The sequence below is a fragment of the Trichosurus vulpecula genome, chromosome 4, assembly GCF_011100635.1.
Source record: "Trichosurus vulpecula isolate mTriVul1 chromosome 4, mTriVul1.pri, whole genome shotgun sequence".
In the NCBI taxonomy this organism is placed as follows: domain Eukaryota; kingdom Metazoa; phylum Chordata; class Mammalia; order Diprotodontia; family Phalangeridae; genus Trichosurus; species Trichosurus vulpecula.
The window spans coordinates 949,451-967,661 of NC_050576.1; the positions used below are offsets into that span (position 1 = coordinate 949,451).

The 18,211-nt window shown below is 45.9% G+C and overlaps 1 protein-coding gene across 2 annotated transcripts in view; it reads right to left on the minus strand.

Annotated features, from left to right (window-relative positions):
• AK5 (adenylate kinase 5) overlaps window positions 1–18,211 on the minus strand; it is a 229,105-nt gene that overhangs the window by 140,635 nt on the left and 70,259 nt on the right. The gene's annotated exons all lie outside the window — the stretch shown is intronic.

The following is an 18,211-nucleotide window of genomic DNA, read 5'->3' on the forward strand; positions in this document are numbered from 1 at the left end:
ATCATGGGTCATGATTAGAGCTGGAGGGGGATTTATTAATGGTATTGCTATTAATGATTCATCTTTCCTTTTTATTTTGCTCTCCTGCATGGATCCATGTTAAAAATTAAAATTCAGCACATGGTACAAATTATTTAATTAAGAAAATGACAAGAAGCAAGGCTAACCAAATAATCGGGTAATGTCTAATTAATTAAAACAAAAGCAAGAACAGGTGTTGCACTGGTATTAACCTCACTATTTTTAGAATGGCCTGTGATTCAGCAAACATTTTAAAAAGTTTAAAAAATTAAATCAATTCAGCTCCGGTCCCTTTCGGGAGTTGTGTGTGATATCCTGCGCTGCTCACGTGGGTACAAGATTCACCTATTTTCTCACTTTCAAACTGCCGTGTGATTCTAATATTGATGTCAACATACTATGGCATCTTAGAAACGTTGGGGAGACACAGTAACAGCAAGAGACTCAGGGGTCAGGAAATTTATCTAATTTCTGAGAGAGAAAAGTCAATTTTCCCTTAATAAAGAGAAAACAGCTTCTAAGGTTCCACTTGAAAGCTACAACAGCCGACAACTTAAACCTAGCAGGACACTAATTAGGATGGGAGGCTTTGCAAGCCTCTGTGTCCACACTCACCAAGACCATCTGGCCCAGTCATCACTTTGGGAGAGCATCGTGATCTCCCTGTCTCTGTCTGCGTACCAGCCTAATGTTTAGAGTGGTGATCCTTTAAAGCAATAGGTAGGACAGTGTGAAGACAAAGAAGAGGGAACTTCCGATGGTGCCTTGATTTTCTGCCTTTCAGAGTAGCTGTGCCCCATTGGGCTCTTGTGTTTTATATTACAAAGATACATTAAATTCACTTCATTACAATTAACTTCAAAACCCTACTCCATCAGCACAAGATGGGGGAAGCACAGCATTTTGTTGGGAACAAGTGGATGACAAACTCAGTATGGGCTAACGGGCTAACGTGGCATCCAAGGAAGGTAATGCAATCTTGGGCCTCACTAAGGGAGGACACAGGTGAACTGATGTCTGCTGGCTCCAAACACACTTCTCTATGTTGACCAACTCCTCCCACTGCACCTCAGCTACAGACGCGTAGGAGGAGAACTAGAAGAGCGCAGACTCATAAAAACCTAAAGAGAGGATGAAGAGAAGGGGCTGGCAGCCTATGTGCCTCTGCTGTGTGGGGAGGAAGAAAGTCAAGATAGCATCTGGAAAGTTCACTCTTCTTCATGTATTCCCTGCAAAAGCAGCTCCTACTGGAAACCTGAGGATGCTGGGTGGACAGAGACAGGGAGGCTGAGCCAGCATCACTCAGAGATGGCAGTTCTGATCTCACAAGTGGCCTGCATCCATTATCACAAACTTCTTTTATCTGATCATAGTATTTTGTCATTCCACCTTTCTCAACGTTCTATGACCTTGGGTGCTGTGCTATTCTTTGTCTCCCTGGAGAGATCTCCAATCCCTTCACCCCTCAGTTCTTCCTTAGGCCATCACCCCTGTGCTGATCACCTTTCTTCTCTTCCCCTTTTCACCTCTTGGTGACCCAATTCAATTTTATACTATTTTCTACTCTTGAATCCCTTGCCCTCTGTCCTATCTCTGTTCATGCCTTGCCAAACCCCAACTGTAGATTATTCCAACCATTTGTCTCTACTCCTATTCATGTGCTATCACATGGAAGAAGGGAAATTTATGGAACCAGGCTGATTGGTTCCACTACAAATTTATGTTTTTTAATTTCAACTGGGTCCTTCTTGAAGCAAGGCAATCATTCTGTTCTTCCCTAATCAATTTACTTTCCTCCTCTGCATAGCACACATTTCCTATCTTTTCTTCTCCATTCAGTTCTCCCATGGCCCACCCCTCTCCCATTCTCCCATCTGAGGACTTCACTGAAAACAATGGAGAACATTTGCTGAGAGAATTTCTTCTTTTCCCTTTCCTTCTTATTTCTTCTCAGATATCTTCCCTAGCTATCTCCCCATCCCTCCACACCTCACTCCTTTACATGGGACTATTGATTCCATCCTTTTCCCTCTTTTCCCGTAGATGGTCCCACCCCCATCATCCTCACTCTCTCTCTCTTCCTACATTCTCTCCTCATCTATTGACTCCTTTCCTCCTGTTTGCTCATGCTTCTGCCATTCTAAAAACCATCACCACCACCTCCCTTGATCCTATCATTGGGTCTTGCCATCATCCTCATGGTCTCCTCCTTGACAAGGCTGCTTTCAGCAGGTGCCTCCATTTCTCTACTCAAGTCCATCTCGGGGTTTCTGGCCTAATCCTTGGGCTGAAGCTGCTCTCTCCAACATGACCAATGACCTATGAATTGCCAAAGCTAATGACTCCATCTTTGTCCTCCCTGACTTCTCTGTGGTCCCTGACACTGTCGTTCCTTTTTCCTCCACAAGGCTTCCTTCCCTCTGGGTTTTCTGTTGCTTCTCTCCCTGTTCCTCCTCCTATCTCTCTGATTGTTCCCTCTGGGTTTTTTTTGCTGACCTTTCACCCTGTGCTGCAGCTGTTGGGCAGGCAGCCTTTCCTGGCTGCCCAGGTACTGGCGTATCCCCTCTGAGATGACTCTTATTCTCCTTCCATGTATGTGTTATATGTGCCGAGCTGATTGTGTGACCTTCCTCATGAGAAAGTGGCCCCTAGAACAACCTAGGTGGCCCCTAGGCAAACACTGTGGTTTTCTTGACATTCCCAGGGCTTAATAGAGTGACTGATACAGTAAGGCCTTAAAACGTCATTTAAATCATGTCCTCTGAGATGATGATGTAAATAAAGCTAAAAAAAGAAACCTGCCTGAATCATGTCAAGTGGTAGGGTGCAGTGTGACCCCTCGGCAATGTTCCTGCTCGGCTTCTCCTGTGGTGAAAGTGGCCATGCCACGGGGCACATTGGACCAAAAATAGGAGGTTGCTAATCAGGCCTTCTGTGCCTGGCCCTCACTAGCCGCTTGGAAATGTGTAGGGAATTGAATGTGCAGTTTATTCACCAGCATTTGGTGTTCTTGTTGTCCTTCCCCCTCCCTCCCTTCACTGGCCTCCTGGAGTGAATGCTTCTTACCCTGGGTCTGTGCACAGACCTTGGACTATCTGTCTCATTGCCCTGGTAACGGCTTCTGCTGATAAAGGGCTGCTGGAATATTCAGATCTTTAGGAAAAATCATGTCTAGTTACATGATTCACAGAATCAGAGGCCTGGAAGGTCCCCAGACCACCCAACGATCTCTTTTACATCATCTTAGTAGAATGTAAGCTTCCTCAGGGCAGAGACTCTTTCTGGTTGGTTTTTGTAATCCCCAGTGCATAGCCTAGGGCCTGACCCTGAGACAGCTCCAAATATGTGCTTTTGGAATGGAATTACTAGGCCTTAAAGTCTGAGGGGGGACAGAGCACCCCTTGAGAAAGTTCATTCTTCTTTTGGATTGCTTTAACTGTTGAGATAATTCTCCTCCATCGAGCCAAAGTGAGTCTCTCTGAAACTCCACCCAGCTCTGTCCTCTGGGGCCCAGCAGGAGCCAAACAATACGATAGGACTGGACACGACTTGGGGAAGGTTTTAAAAAAATTTTTATTTGCTGAATCCTCTCAGAACACATGTGCGTCAGAAGCTTCTCACCAATGTCTGGTTTGGTGGATTTGCTACAGAACGGAAGCGCTTGGAGTGACAATTCATGACCGCGTCACTGTCACCCAAAGAACCTCCTGGAGGAGGCTAGATGTAGTGATTAATGTGGATCATAAAGGGAACCCACCAGGTTCCCAATGAGATGTGTCATGTATCAGAAGATCACTGTTGCTCACAAACTGGGAGATGAAGAACCTTATTTATGTGTGTGGGTTTTTTTTTTTTTTTGCTGAGCATTTACTCATTTCAAGTGCTGCCTTCTTTAATCAATAGCCAGTCAGTCGATAAGCATTTATTAAGCACTTACTATATGCCAGGCATTGTGCTAAGCACTGAGGAAACAGAAAGAGGCAAAAGACAGTTTCGTGACTCTCAGAGAGATTCCATTCTAATGAGGAAGGCAATGTGTACACATATAGTTAAAAAGTGAACTCTATACAGGACGAATAGGAAACAAATTAACAGAGAGAAGGCACGGGAGGTTGGGAAGGCTTCTGGCAGAGGCTGGGATTTGAAGGAAGGGCAGTAGCTGGAGTGGAGAAAGGAGAGCATTCCCAGCTCGAGGGATGACAGAAAAGATGTGTGGATGGAGGGGCGGACATGGTCAGGAGGCTGGGGTCACCGGATAGAAGAATGCCTGTGTGGGTGAGGGATGTGAGGAGACTGAGAAAGGGCTGGGCTATGACCCGCTTGGAATGCTGGAGGGTTTTGTCTTTTTTCTGGATCCCATCAGCAGCTGGAGCTTTAACCTCCAAGGTCACCTTGTGTCTCTGGTGTACCAGCCACCTATTTATGAAGCAGTTTCTCTCCCATTAGACCATAAGCACCATGACAGTCGGGACATTTTGGACTTTTCCTCTGTATCCAGTGCAGGAAGACAGCAAACAATTTATACACCCCTGGCACTGCAATAGGAGGGTGGGAGAGGAGGGGCTGGCTTTGTGGCAACCTCCCTGTTGTCTCTCTTTCAGGGGCAGCATAGGCCACAGGGTAGCATCAGGAGTCTGGAAGCCCCCGGGGAAGAAGGAGGCCAAGAAGGTCAGGGTCAGGAAAGGAGAATTGTTTTGGGTTGTGAAAGGGCTGCTGTGGGTCCTTCATTGTTACGTCCATGCTTTCAGAGGTGAAATAAAAGCTGGCCAGTATCCCACACTGTGCTAGCTGGGGGCTTGCATGGGTACTGAGGCATTTTTGCATCACATGGTGAGCAGAAGCACCTTATTGTTGTAGACAGTCCTGGACTTGGTTTCAAAACTCACCTCTGATAATTTCTAGCTTACATCTCTTTGTGCCTCAGCTTCCCTGTCTGCTAAATGGGGAGGTGGACTGGATGGTCTCCGAGTCCCTTCCAGCTCTGAATCTGTGATTTGATATTCTGAGGTTACCCGGAATTCTGGATGCAGGTCAGACTAAGCAGAGAGCCGGCCTTTGTATCCAGAGGAGGATGGGATGGACTTCACAGCCATCCACAGTTCTGCGGTTGGCTTGAATGGAATAAACTCTGCTCTGCTTTTATACCCCCTGTTCGCTCCAAATGTATCAAGCAATGGCCGGATGTCACCATAAGAGAATAAGAAAAAATGACATAATGTAGGATTTCATGATAAAAAGCCATCAGAAAGAGAAGAAAACAGGAAAAATGATGAGCACCTTCAGGACGCCATCGGTGCCCGGCGCAGGCAGGCTCTCCATCCCCTCCTTCATTGCCCTGTAAATATTGGAATGAAGCTACACTGATTTCCTCGGAGACCAGGCACTTAGCCCAGCAGGGGACCCAAACACCACCTCCGTCCTCTCTGCTTTCCCTCCTCTGCCAGCCACAGGCAGCTGAGTCACCTGCTTCCATCTCCCTCCCTGCTGGCTGAGCAGGAGGTGAGTCAGGCGACTGCAGGGGTGCTGGCGGGGGCGCAGACCCCAGCCCAAAGTGGCCATCTAAGGCGTGTGCCAGCCTGCCCCTCTTCATGGCTGCTGTCTTTCCCTGCCCGGTTTAATTCAGCAGACACTCGTTAAACCCCTACTCTCTGGGGGTGCAAAGACAAATGGCACGTGACCCTGTGAGTGCCCACAGAGGAGCCCTTTTCCCATAGTTTGAGGAGGAAGAGGGCAGAGGTGTCAAATGGGTCACAAAGTGTAATTGGGAAATACTGAACAAAATAAGTAAAATACAACAGACCGTTAGTAATGTCAATGCGTGGCCTACAGGGATACTTATGGATGGGTTAGTGGCCCCATTTCTGTTTGAGTTTGATGCCACCAATCAACAGGGCTCAAGGCCATGGTAGGAAGTAAGTGCCTGGGTGCCACAGTGTGGAGAGAATGACGGAACTGGAGTCAGGAAGACCCGAGTTCAAATCTAGCCTCAACGCTTACCAGCTGTGTGACCTCCCCCCTGCTTTCAGTTTCCTCACCTGTAAAATGGGGGTAATCATAGTCCCTACCTCCTGGGGCTGTTGTGAGGCTCCAGTGAGATCCTATGTGTGAAACGCTTCGCAAACCGAAAAGCTGAGGCAAATGAGAATGAAGAGGGGGAGGGGAGGAGGAGGAGAAGAAGTGGGGGACCTGAGGATGACAAGGATTCTAAGAGGGACGCATCAGCAAATGGTTGGAATAGAAAACGCGTGAAGATGCTGGAGTGTTTGGCCAGAGCTAGACTGTAGAAGGTTTGAAATCCAAGCTAAGTCATTCTTAATTTTATCCCACAAGTAACTGGGAGCCACTGGACGTTCTTGATCGGGGCGCTGATGTGGGCTGACCTGTGCTTTAGGAACCTACATTTAGCAACTGTGATGAGGATAAATTGGGAGGACAGAGAAACCAATCGGGAGACTGCAGAAATATTCCAGCGTGAGCCGGGGAAGGGGCTTTGGAAGAGCAAAGGGGTCGGAGCTGAGAGCTGCTGGGAGCTGGAAGCAAGAAGGCTGGCCCCTGATTGGCTGTGGGGAAGGGAGAGAGGGCGAGGTGATGAGCCTGGGGGCTGGAAGGAGGGAGGAGAGTGGAAACAAAGGCTCAGGGGTGAGGTTTGGGGGACAGCTGAGTGTGAGGTAGAGGGTGGTGCTGAGGTGATGAGCCTGGGGGCTGGAAGGATGAGGGAGAGTGGAGACAGAGGCTCAGGGGTGAGGTTTGGGGGACAGCTGAGTGTGAGGTAGAGGGTGGTGCTGAGGTGATGAGCCTGGGGGCTGGAAGGAGGGAGGAGAGTGGAAACAAAGGCTCAGGGGTGAGGTTTGGGGGACAGCTGAGTGTGAGGTAGAGGGTGGTGCTGAGGGGATGAGCCTGGGGGCTGGAAGGATGAGGGAGAGTGGAGACAGAGGCCTCCTGGGGGAGATCTGGGGGATGAGCACCTAAGCAGTCCCTAGTTAGTGGTTCTGGGTATTGTACTCAATCTGTGATTCTCAGTATTTCTCTTCCACGTGAATGCTCCTCATGGCCTGCACAGAATCCCTCCTGGCTTCCCAGCTCCCAGGATCTGTCACTGAGAGAAGCATCCAGATGGCCTGGGTTAGTGCCTCAGGAGGCAGTCTGTCGAAGGGTCACAAGACAGGCAGCCCATGATACTTTATGAGTGCTGTTTTGCTGAGCATATACTAACACATTCAATCATTTTAGAGGCACAAGACAGAGAGTGGTACATTTTAATACTAAGCAGTATTTGATGCTTTCCAGTGAGGTCTTCCAGATGCACCTCATTGCAGCCCATAGGGTCATAGATCTTGAGCTGGAAGGGACCTCAGAGATCATTTCATAGACGAGGAGACTGAGGCCTGGAGAGTTCACAAGCCCAAGATCACATAGGGAGCAAGTGACAGAGCCAGAATTTGCATTCATGTCCTATGATTCCATCAAATTCAAATTAACAGGTAAAGGAGGAAAATAGCTAAGAAACTCCCACAGTTTCAAAATGATGACATTCTTGCAGAGCCAAAATAAGATTCAAAATCTCAAAAGAATTTGGCCTCACTATCCACACTGAAAAAATAAAGCAGATGAGAATTTCTCCTGCCTGTGCTATGATATACAACTGGATAGAGCTGGTCCATCTAGCTATGTCTCTTGAACAAATGTTGTGAATAGACAAGTGATCTGGGCCCCAAATGGAGTAGGAGGAGAATGGGCTTCATGCCTTGGGAAACTTTGCAATGTTTTTTAATAACTCCAAGATTCTCCGAGAAACAAAGCCCCAACTTTTCCCAATCAAAATTGTTTCAGTGCTGCTATATGGTTGCAAACCACCGCCTTTCATCTATTCTGTCTACATCTCACGTGAACCACCCATGTGGCTCCTCCACTAGACTGTATGTTCTTTGAGCTCAGGGACTATTTCTGGGTTTTTTTGTATCCTAGGCATTTAGCAAAGTGTCTGGGCACATAGAAAGTGCTTGTTGGTGGGGAGTGTGAACCCACTGCTACAGGTTACTAAGGGAAGGAGAAATAACTTCCAGGATGTCGTCAGGGCCATTGACATCCATGAAATGTTGGGAGACCTTGGGAGTTCCCATGGTTTTGGCTGGAGGAAGCCCCTGAAGAGGATTGAGGGGGCATTGACCAAAGGCATTCAGGATGGGTGGGTACAGACAGGCTGGGATATGCCTCCCAGGAGGATTCTGGAATTGTGGGTTTAGGTCTGTAAGGTACCTTAGAAGTCATCTGGTCTAACTTCCACATCTTACATCAATCAATGAATCAACTGCTAAATCAAATGTGGGCACTTTCTAGGCATAGGCCAAAAAACTTATCCAAATTGGGGGTTTAACTTAAGGTAAGTGTTTTCAAAATAAATACAAAAAAGACCAATAAAAGAAATTAGACAACTGAAAAAACCCCAAACTCACGTATACATGGTCATCTTCTTGGCCAGACTCAAGGCTTTCCCATTGGCCACAAAGTCGCTTGACGCAGGGTTTGGAATGTAATTTCTGAATGATGCCCTGAACATTACATTTCACCACAGTATTTTATCCTATATCTACCAATACTTTTTCTCTTTTAGAACAGATTTACATAAATTTAAATGATAGGCCGACTTTTCAAAGACTTGAACTCCCCAAGCCAGAGCTGAAATTCTCCTAAAGGGATCCAGTTTGGCCAGGATGAAGTGAGCAAACTCTTTGGGAATAAAAGGGAAATCAACAGCTCAGCACACATCTTGCTGAGATTATGTCCCTATAAAAGGAAGCCAGCCTTCAAGAGCTAATACATTCCCACTGAAACAAGCTAGTTAGTGACTACACAATGTCATGAGCTGTTTCCTTGGTCAATGACATTAAACAGCCTCCAGCAAAGTCTCTCAGCCTTCCTGGTTGTACAAAGAGAATCCTTGAAATAAAACTTCCCCCAAACCCGGGAGCCCCTGGAAGCTTGGTCTTTGAGTAAGAGCCTGTGATGGACCCAGGTGAAAGCCACGCCCATTTGGTCTGGATGCTGAGCCAAGGGCCGTTAGATGTCTGTCAGTAGGATTCCATGACGCAGGGCCTGACGACGTGGGCATGATAATAGCAGGTTGCTGATTTCACATTTCCTTTTTGTACTACCCAATTAAGGGAAAATGGCCATTATTCTTGATGATTTAGCCCGTGTCATTAAGACTCCAATAGTCCAACAACAGCTTGGCTCCTCTAGTTATTTGGACTGGCAAAGACCAAACTGAACAAGTGCCTTGTGGCCTAACCCTGGTAGCTATAAAATGAATTATGTCAGTCCATGATTTCACTGGGGAGGGGAGTGCCTCCTGTGACCCAGAGGGCACCATTGTGCACTGCTGGATGGGAAATCTGGTGGGTCTGGGTTCCAATCCTCCCTCTTATTTTCACAAGTTGGGTGAGATATAATTAATACTAGTTAATATTAAATATAGTGATAGTTACGCTGTTCATAAGCAGGCTTCTGCGTCTCTTTCCACCCATTTCCAAACCACTGCCTTATATATCACCCTTACCCCCTTCCAGCTCCCCTTTGGGGACTGTTGCCCTCCATTAAAAATAAGCTCCTTGAGGGCTTGGCCTGTCTCATTCCTTTTCTCTTGGTGCGCTCAGTACCTTTTCAGCTGTTCATCCACTCTCTGAGCTTCTGAACACTCACCTGTAAAGTGGGTACAATCATATTCTATGGTATAGGGTGGTTGGAAGCTCCAATGAGATCGTACGTGTAGAGTGTTTCAACCTCAACCCTAGTGCCCTGCCTCTGTATTGGCGATCAAGATGGGCTCTGAGCACTTATTCAAGCAAGTGCCCTTGAAGAGTTTGGCCTTTGTTTCCTTGATCAAATTAGGAGTCTTTGATGACTGCCTTGCCTCAAGGGAAAGCTTAGTTTACATGGGTTTCAGTGACATGTTTGTGACATCAGAGGCTTTCAGACCATGTGGGTTTAAGTCACATTTTGGTGATGATTTTAGGTCACCATGTGTGACACACCTTTGACCCTGAACAAGACATATAAAACCAGAGGTTGGCTTTCTTTTTTTGGAGCGCTGAGCCGCAGCAGGAGTGGCGCGTGACTCTGAGCCAGCCTCGTTGAGCTCCCGGCTGAACTCAGATGTTGATGGTTCCCTGGTAACTATGAATTGTATTTGGTCTGTTCATAAATGTATGTTTGTAATTTGTTTGTGTTTGCTCTGAAGCTCAGGGTGCTGGCTTTCCCCCCTGAACTAAGTGAATGATGTCTGTATGCTGGATTAAAGTAAGATTGTTAACCCCTTAACGCTGCTTTCCTTAGCAAAGCAGATCAAAAGAACCTGGGCTTGCAGCATTCTGTGAGCTGATTGTTGTTGGTTTTACACCCCCACAGCAGCTGCTAGCAGAATTGTTGAAACACCCTACCAAACTATCTTCTACTTCACTACTTTGTCTGTTTATCTATCTATCTATCTATCTATCTATCTATCTATCTATCTATCTATCTTTCTATTATCTGTCTTCCATGTATCACATATATATGCATTTATTAACTTTACATTTAGGCTCAAGATCTTTTCATATGTCCTTGTCGCCCCCAGTAGAGACAAAGAGTGGTTGTCTTATTCTTTGTACAGTCACTTCCACTATAACATGACCTACTTGTCCCCGAAAATCACTGCCAGAAGCAAAATTGCCCAATAGAAACAATGGGTCTCATGGGAAAATGGGCATAGCACTCAAAAACTTCATCAGTAACACTTGAAAAAAAAGATAGGACCTACTTAGAAATGGCAGCAGTTTTATACAAGTTAAATGGTTAAGAAATACATTAAAAAATTTAAAATCATAATCAAGACCGTAATAAATAGTGGTGGCTTCAGGGCTGCTTGGCCTGGGCCCAGTTCCCACCCTGAGGTTGGGGCTCGAAAAGTTGACGGCTACAGGTGAGAGGGGGCGAGGCCATCCAGGCAGCAGGCCATTTCCAGGGATGAGGTGCGCGCACGTGTGTGTGTGTGTGTGTGTGTGTTAGGGATTGAGGGTGGAGTGTGTGGCTGTAGACTGGCTCTTCTGGTAGGATAACATGGAGGTGCACTGAGCTAGCTGGTCATTATTTGGGGGTGTGTGTGTGGGGTGCATTCTTACACAATTTGGGTCAGCTAGGTGCAATTCTCTGTTCTCACTGTGTCTGGTGGATGAAATAGTGCACAGGCAAATGCAAAATTCACATTGTACTCAAATTGTTCCCCAACATATGTTTCAACAATCTGGCTAGCAGCTTCTGTGGGGGTATAAGATCCACCCACAGCCAGCACCCAGAAAGCTGCCAACAGCACAGGTTCTTTTGATCTGCTTAACTAAGGAAAGCAAAGTGAAGGGGTTTGACAAGCTTACTTTAATTCAGCACACAAATATCATTCACTTTAATTCAGGGAAAAAAACCAGCACCCTGAACTTCAGAGCAAATTACAAACAAATTACAAACATCAACAGACAGACCAAATACAGATTCATAGTTACCAACATCTAGGTTCAGCCCGGGAGCTCAGAACAAGGGCTGGCCCAGAGTCACACTCACCACCACTGCTGCAGGAATGGGCTCCAAGGAAGAGGAGGACAACCCCTGGTTTTTATATCTTTTTCAGTGTCAGGGGTGAGTCACACATGCGACTCACCCACATGACCTAGAATCCTCACAAAGAGGCAACTTCAACACAGGTCTAAGAGGTCTAAGAGCCTCTTCTCTCCCAGACACGTAAACTAGGCCCTCCCTGGAGTTAGCCCCACCTTGGGCCCCACCTTAGTTGCCAATCCACACCCACTAAGGTTTTACACCTAATAGGGGTTTGGGCCTGGGGCTTAGCATCTAGCAAGGCTCAATGAAATACACTAAATTACTCAAAGCAAACAAAAGCCAAACTCTTCAAGGACACTTGTTGAACTAAGTGCTAAGGAGCCCATTTTGCTTACTAACACAACATATCAATCTTGGAACAAATTTGTGTTTTCCAAATAAGCATGAGAGCAGAACTGACCTCTTGTCTCCCAGCCCCTAAGGCAGCACCTGAACATAATAGGTTCTTGGGGCATCTCTGTCGATTGAGGGATGGATCCATACAGCACAAGACCTACACCTTGAAGAAAGCCAGGATTCTTCTCGAGGTGGAGGGCAGGACAGGATGGACTGGGTGGTCTCTGAGGCCTCTCACTTCCAGGTCTCAAATCTATGATCCTCATATTTTATCTGGTCCTATAGAAGGTAAGGTTACACCAAGGCTCTAGTACAGAAGGGAAGACCTTGGGCAGTGGGGAAACCACCTGTGATTCTGGACTGGGACCCTGCATTGAAGTCCGAAAATACTTTGAGGTTAATAGGGACCAAGACTTCACAGATCCAGAGTGGGAAGGCACTTCAGAAGCCCCCTCCTCCAATCTGCTCATCTTACATACTCTCTCAGGTCCTGAGCCAAGTGCTGAGCCATCAGAGATGGAATCTGAACCAGAGAGAGCCAGAAGAGATGGGACCTGAGCAACAGATGCAAAAAAAAGTGTCCGCGGCTCGACACCCCAAGGGCGCGAAGGCCGATCTGGAACCTGCGCTCTCCTCTGTACCCCAGGCTCCACCGCTGGATCATTCTGGACACTGTATTTCCAGGAGCTTCGCCCCTGTACACGCTCTGCACCTCTCACAAGGTGACCCTTCAATGCAGTGTTCCCTTTCCATAATTAGGGGCGTTCTCTCAGAGCTGGTGGGCTTGTTAAAAGCTCCTGCGGCCAGCAGACTCGCTCCATTAGAGGTGAAAGCATTTCACTTCCCGGCAAAATATCAGTAAATTAGCCCTTGCCAGCGCGCATCCATTTCTGCAATGTGCTCAGCGTGGGGACGAAAGCAGCAGGAAGGGAGCAGTGGCCAAGCCCGGTGGTGATGCCTTGAAGCCTCGGAAATAACCAATTAAACCCAGCTCTGCTTGAGGCAGGTGCATCTCTGTCTGCGCTCATTTCTCTTGTCATCAATTGCAGAATTCAGGACTAATGAGTTTTCTTAAGAAAGAAAAAAATTCCCTCCTTGATTTCCTTGACTCTTCCCTGTTATCCAAAGCTTTATTTTGAACTACAATGTTTTGAACATTTATCAAATCAAATCTGCCACATTGCCTCCTTGGATAAGGTTGAAATGAATTATTCAGTCAGTTAAAAGCATTTATTAAGTACCTACTGTGTGCTAGACACGGTGCCCACGGCTGGGGAACAGTCCCTGACATTGAGGAGCCCTTGGTCTAACGCGGGAGACAACACACAAACAACTGTGTAGAACCAAACCATACGCAGAGTAAATAGAAAATAATCACCAGAGGGAAGGCACTAGAATTCAGAGACTGGGAAAGCCTTCCTGTAGGAGGTAGGACTAAGAGACAACTTCTGTCTGCGACAGTGAACGCTGGAGAGAAACTCTTCCTCGCCTGATGCCTCTTGTTTCCTGTATTTGTCTTTCCTTTCAGACGTTTATATGGAAGGAACCACATTCTTGTTAGGGGTTATGAGCTCGTAGGGTCACAGACACAGAGGGAAAGGTCATGTAATCCAGATCGCTCATTTTAGAGATGAAAAACAAGGGAACCTCAGAGAGATCTGAATATCGAACTGTCCTCTGCCGTGAACTGGAGGCTAACATCTTCTCCATCTATAGAAAAAAGGAATTGGACTGAATGGTCTGCTATAAAATTTTATCTGCTCAAGGTTAACATGAAATTTTGATATATAAGATTTATCAAATCATCAATGGATCTTCAATAGAGTTTCTCCTTCTTATAGAATTATTTTTTCAAAGGCAAATAGTCAATAAACATTTATAAGTGCCTACTATGGGCCAGGCACCGGCTCTACACAGAAATATGTACTTCTCTCATCTCACACTCTAAATCTTTCTCTCTTCTGCTGTCAGGAGGAGGAGAGAATGGGTCATTGTCAATCTTCTGGAATCATGGACGGCCCCTGGATTGATCATAGTTCTATCTTCCAAAGTTGTTTGTCTTTGCAGTGTGGCTGTTGTATAAATTGTTCTCCTGGTTCTGTTCATTTTGTTCCTCTTCAGTTTATGTTTTTAAAATCATTCATTTTTATAATCTCAATGTTATCATATAAATTATTCTTCTGGCTCTGCTCACTTCCCTCTGACTCAAAAGTCATCAGCATTTCTATATGACATCAATAAAACCCAGCAAGAAGAGAGAAAAAGGAAAATCTTATTTAAAATAACTACAAAATATATAAAACACTTGGGAGCCTGTCTACCAAGATACACATAAGACCTACAGAAATACAACTATGAACAACTCTTTACAGAAATAAACACTCTTCAATAGTTGGTAAAAGCTTAGTTGCTCATGGGTAGGCTGAATCAATATTGTGAAAATGACAATCCTCTCTAAACTAATTTGCTTATTTTATACCATACCAATCCAACCACCAAAAGATGACTTTACAGAACTAGAAAAAATAAGAATGAAATTCATACGGAGACAGAAAAGATCAAGAATCTCATGGGAAATACTGAAAAGAAGTGGTAATGAAGGAAGAGGATGAGCAGTGCTGGGGCTCAAACTTGACTGCCAAGATGTGATTCTCAAAGCCATTTAGTGTTAGTTAAAAACAGAGATGATGATCAGTGGAACAGACTAGGTGTGTTGGCAACCAAAAATGGGCTCCTTAGCACTTAGTCAACAAGTGCCCTTGACTAGTTTGGCTTTTTCCCCTGAACTGAATGCTGTTTGTATGTTGGACTGGAGTAAGCTTGTCGGCCCCTTCACCTTGCTTCCCTTGCTTAAGCAGATTGAAAGAACCTGTGATTTCCCTGGCGTACCTTACACCCCCGCAGAAGCCAGATGGTTAAAAACAGCTTCCGTTGGAGCCAGAGGCTGCTATAGCTACAGCCACAGCCGCAGCCGCAGCCGCAGCCGCAGCCGCAGCCGCAGCCGCAGCCACAGCCGAAGTAGGAGCTGCCAGTGGCAGAGCTGACCTACGGGAGGAAGCTGAACAAGGACTTCAGGCCAGTGGGTAATCTTTTTACCATAGAGGGGGAAGCATGATTTTGCTTTATGCAATCATGCTTCTCTGTAGCCTCCTGGTTACTCTTTCAAGGCGTACTTATTGGGCCTGGAAGCTTTTGATCAACATATCAAAATGGGGTTGCTGGTTCATGGGTTGGTTACTGTGGAGCCTAAATATATGTTTTGATTCTTCTGCCTTCTACTTTGAGAGTTTCTTATATCCGGCGGTTCCGAACCTTTCAGACATGTATATGATCCTCTTTGAGATTATAAACTCTGCCCTCCTAATGCACTAGGTATGCAACATACAGAAGCAAAGGAATCTAGAACCCTAGTGGTGTCCAGTAGGCACAAAGAGCCCAGCTACTGGGATAAGGAATCACTGTCTTACAAAAAACTTCTGGGAAAATTGGACAGCAGGATAGGGGGAATTAGATCTAAATCAACCCCTCATACCTTATACAAAGATGAGCTCCAAATGGATACGTGACCCAAATATAAAGGGCCACACCATAAGCAAATTAGAGAAACATGGAAAAAACTAGCTTCATGTAGAATTAGAGGCAGCATAGCCTGGTAGATGGAGCACTGGACACAGAGTCGGAAAGACCTGGGTTCAAATCCTGCCCAGATAATCACCAGCTTGTGGTCCTAGGCAAACCCCTTAACCTTTCTGGGCCTCAGTTTCTCACTTTTGCAAAGTGAGAGATTTGGGCTTGGTGACTCCCAGAGTCCTTCCAGCTTGACAATAAATCCTATGAATTTTTAAGCTGGCAAAAGACCCTGAAAATTCTCTAGTCTACTGTCTTCATTTTACAAATGAGGAATTTATTGTGTTTTGCTCGTTTTGTATAATTTCTATACCATTACATGTATGTGACATCTCCCTTGATAGAATGTAAGCCCCTCTAGAGCACAGACTGTCTCCCTTTTGCCTTGCAGTAAATGCTTGTTGGTCAATGTGGTTGATTGGTTGAGGGAAAGGAGGGGGAGGGATTTCCTCAAGGTGGTCCCCGCTAGTTAGGGCAGAGCTGGGATTGCCAGTAAGGTCTACGCCACTCTTAGGCCAGTGGTATTTCCTCCATGCCACACCCTTTCTCATAGAGTCCATCTCCTAACATGGCTCCAACAGCCATGGCTGGGATGGTGACCTGTGCTCCATCTTTGCTCCAGCTCAGACGTTTCATACTACTTATCTAATGTGTCGTAACCTAGAAATCACAGAATTCCAGAATCAGAAGGGGCCTCATTGGCCATCTAGTCCCATCCCCACCTGAGCAAGGATCTCCTCTGTAACAAAACCCACAAGCATTCATCTGGGCAGTGGGAGGAAACCTACCAGAGCCATAACTAGTACTTGTGGTGCCTGGGGCAATTCAGTTGAGAAGGGAAGGCTTCAGCCCATGATTGGGGAAAGGAGAAAAGATCGGGTCTTGGGATATTGGGAAACTGCTGCTGGGGGTAAGAAGAGGGAATAGCTGAGTGAGTTACAGAGGACAGGAAGAGCGCCATCTTGTTAACTAAGTGCTAAGACCAATTGTTAGTGCTTTGAAAGCCACCCTCGAGCTCTCAGCAAGCTCCACATTCTGGTGCCCACCCTCGAGCTCTCAGCAAGCTCCACATTCTGGTGCCCAGGAACAAAATGTGAGTGGAATCCCCCACCTCCTCGTGCAGCCCGTTTCATTTCTAGAGAGCTCTCATTGTGAGGAAGGCTTTCTTGACATCAAGCCTACATTTTCTCCTTTGAGGTTTATTCCCCCTAGAGCAGGAGGTCTTAGCCTGGGGTTCATGAACTCCCAAGGGGGCCATAGACAGATTCGGGGGCTGCGTATAAAAATTACAGCTTTGTTTTCACCAGCTTCTCATTAAACTTTAGCATTTCCTTCAATTATTCAAAAAAGATGATTTTGAGACTGGGTTCCCTGGATTCTTCAGATTTCCAAAGGGGTCCATGACACAAAAAGATGAAAAATTCCTGTTCTAAGATCAAACAGAACATAGCTAATCACTTTTTCACAAGGCAGCCCTTCAAATACTTCGTGTTAGTTATCAAACGAGATTATGTATACAGGACTTTGCAAACTTTCAAGGGATATGTATGATCCTTTGTATAAAATAATTTTTTGTCTAGATTTATGATTTCTTTGGCATAGGGAGATCTTATTGTATAAAATCAAAGATTTAGCACAAGAAGATTTATTAGGGACTGAGTCCAATCTCCTCATTTTACAGATGAGAAAACCAAGGCAGAGAGAAGTTAAAGACTTGTCCAGGGTGACACAGCTAGTAATGATCAGAGGCAGGATTTGAACACAGGTCTTCCCAACTCTGAAGTCCTATGCACTGACCATTGTGCCATCTACGGGCCTAAGTCCCTGGAGGGACTTGAAGCCAGGCCTTCCTGACATCAAAGCTGGCCCTCTGGCCACCATGGTCCACTGCCTCTTAATTTGGGTGTGGAGACGGGGAGAGGGAGGGGAACAATGGTCCATCCTTGGGACTTGAATGGGGCAGGAGACACTCCTGGTGATTAACTCCATGTACAGCACAGGCCAGCAATGCTCTGGGACCTGACAGTTTGATCGGGGCACAGGAAGATTTTGTGATATGCCCAGAGTTGGGGTTCATCAGAGAGGACGTGGACTCAGGTCTGAGAGCAGTGCTCTCTCCACTACAGTTTTCTGCAGCCTCTGCCCTTCCCATCAAGCTTGTAAATACTCACTAGACAAGAGACAGTCTGGGACCAGTGCTGAAGTGGCAGCTATGGCCCTCCCCTTCCTACGCACTCCTTGGGATAGTAACTGGATTCCATTAAAACATAACTATTTAGCCACAAGACCATGAGGGGATGAACCCAAGATGCAGAAGGAGACACGTTTTTGGACATGGTCAAATGGGGAAATTTGCTTTTCTTACTTATGTGTGTTTGTTCTTTTAATTGGTCAGTTGAGTTAGGGGAGGGAGACAGGAGAAAAAATAAATGCTTGTTAATAACCCATTTAACCAAAAGTGAACTTCTTATCACCTTCTTATCTTTGGCAGGGCGAATAGAATCTGTGCATTGTGATGCTCAGTCATCTTCAAAGATAATTTAGATCCTGGCCATTGAATTAACCCTTTCAGATGACTAGG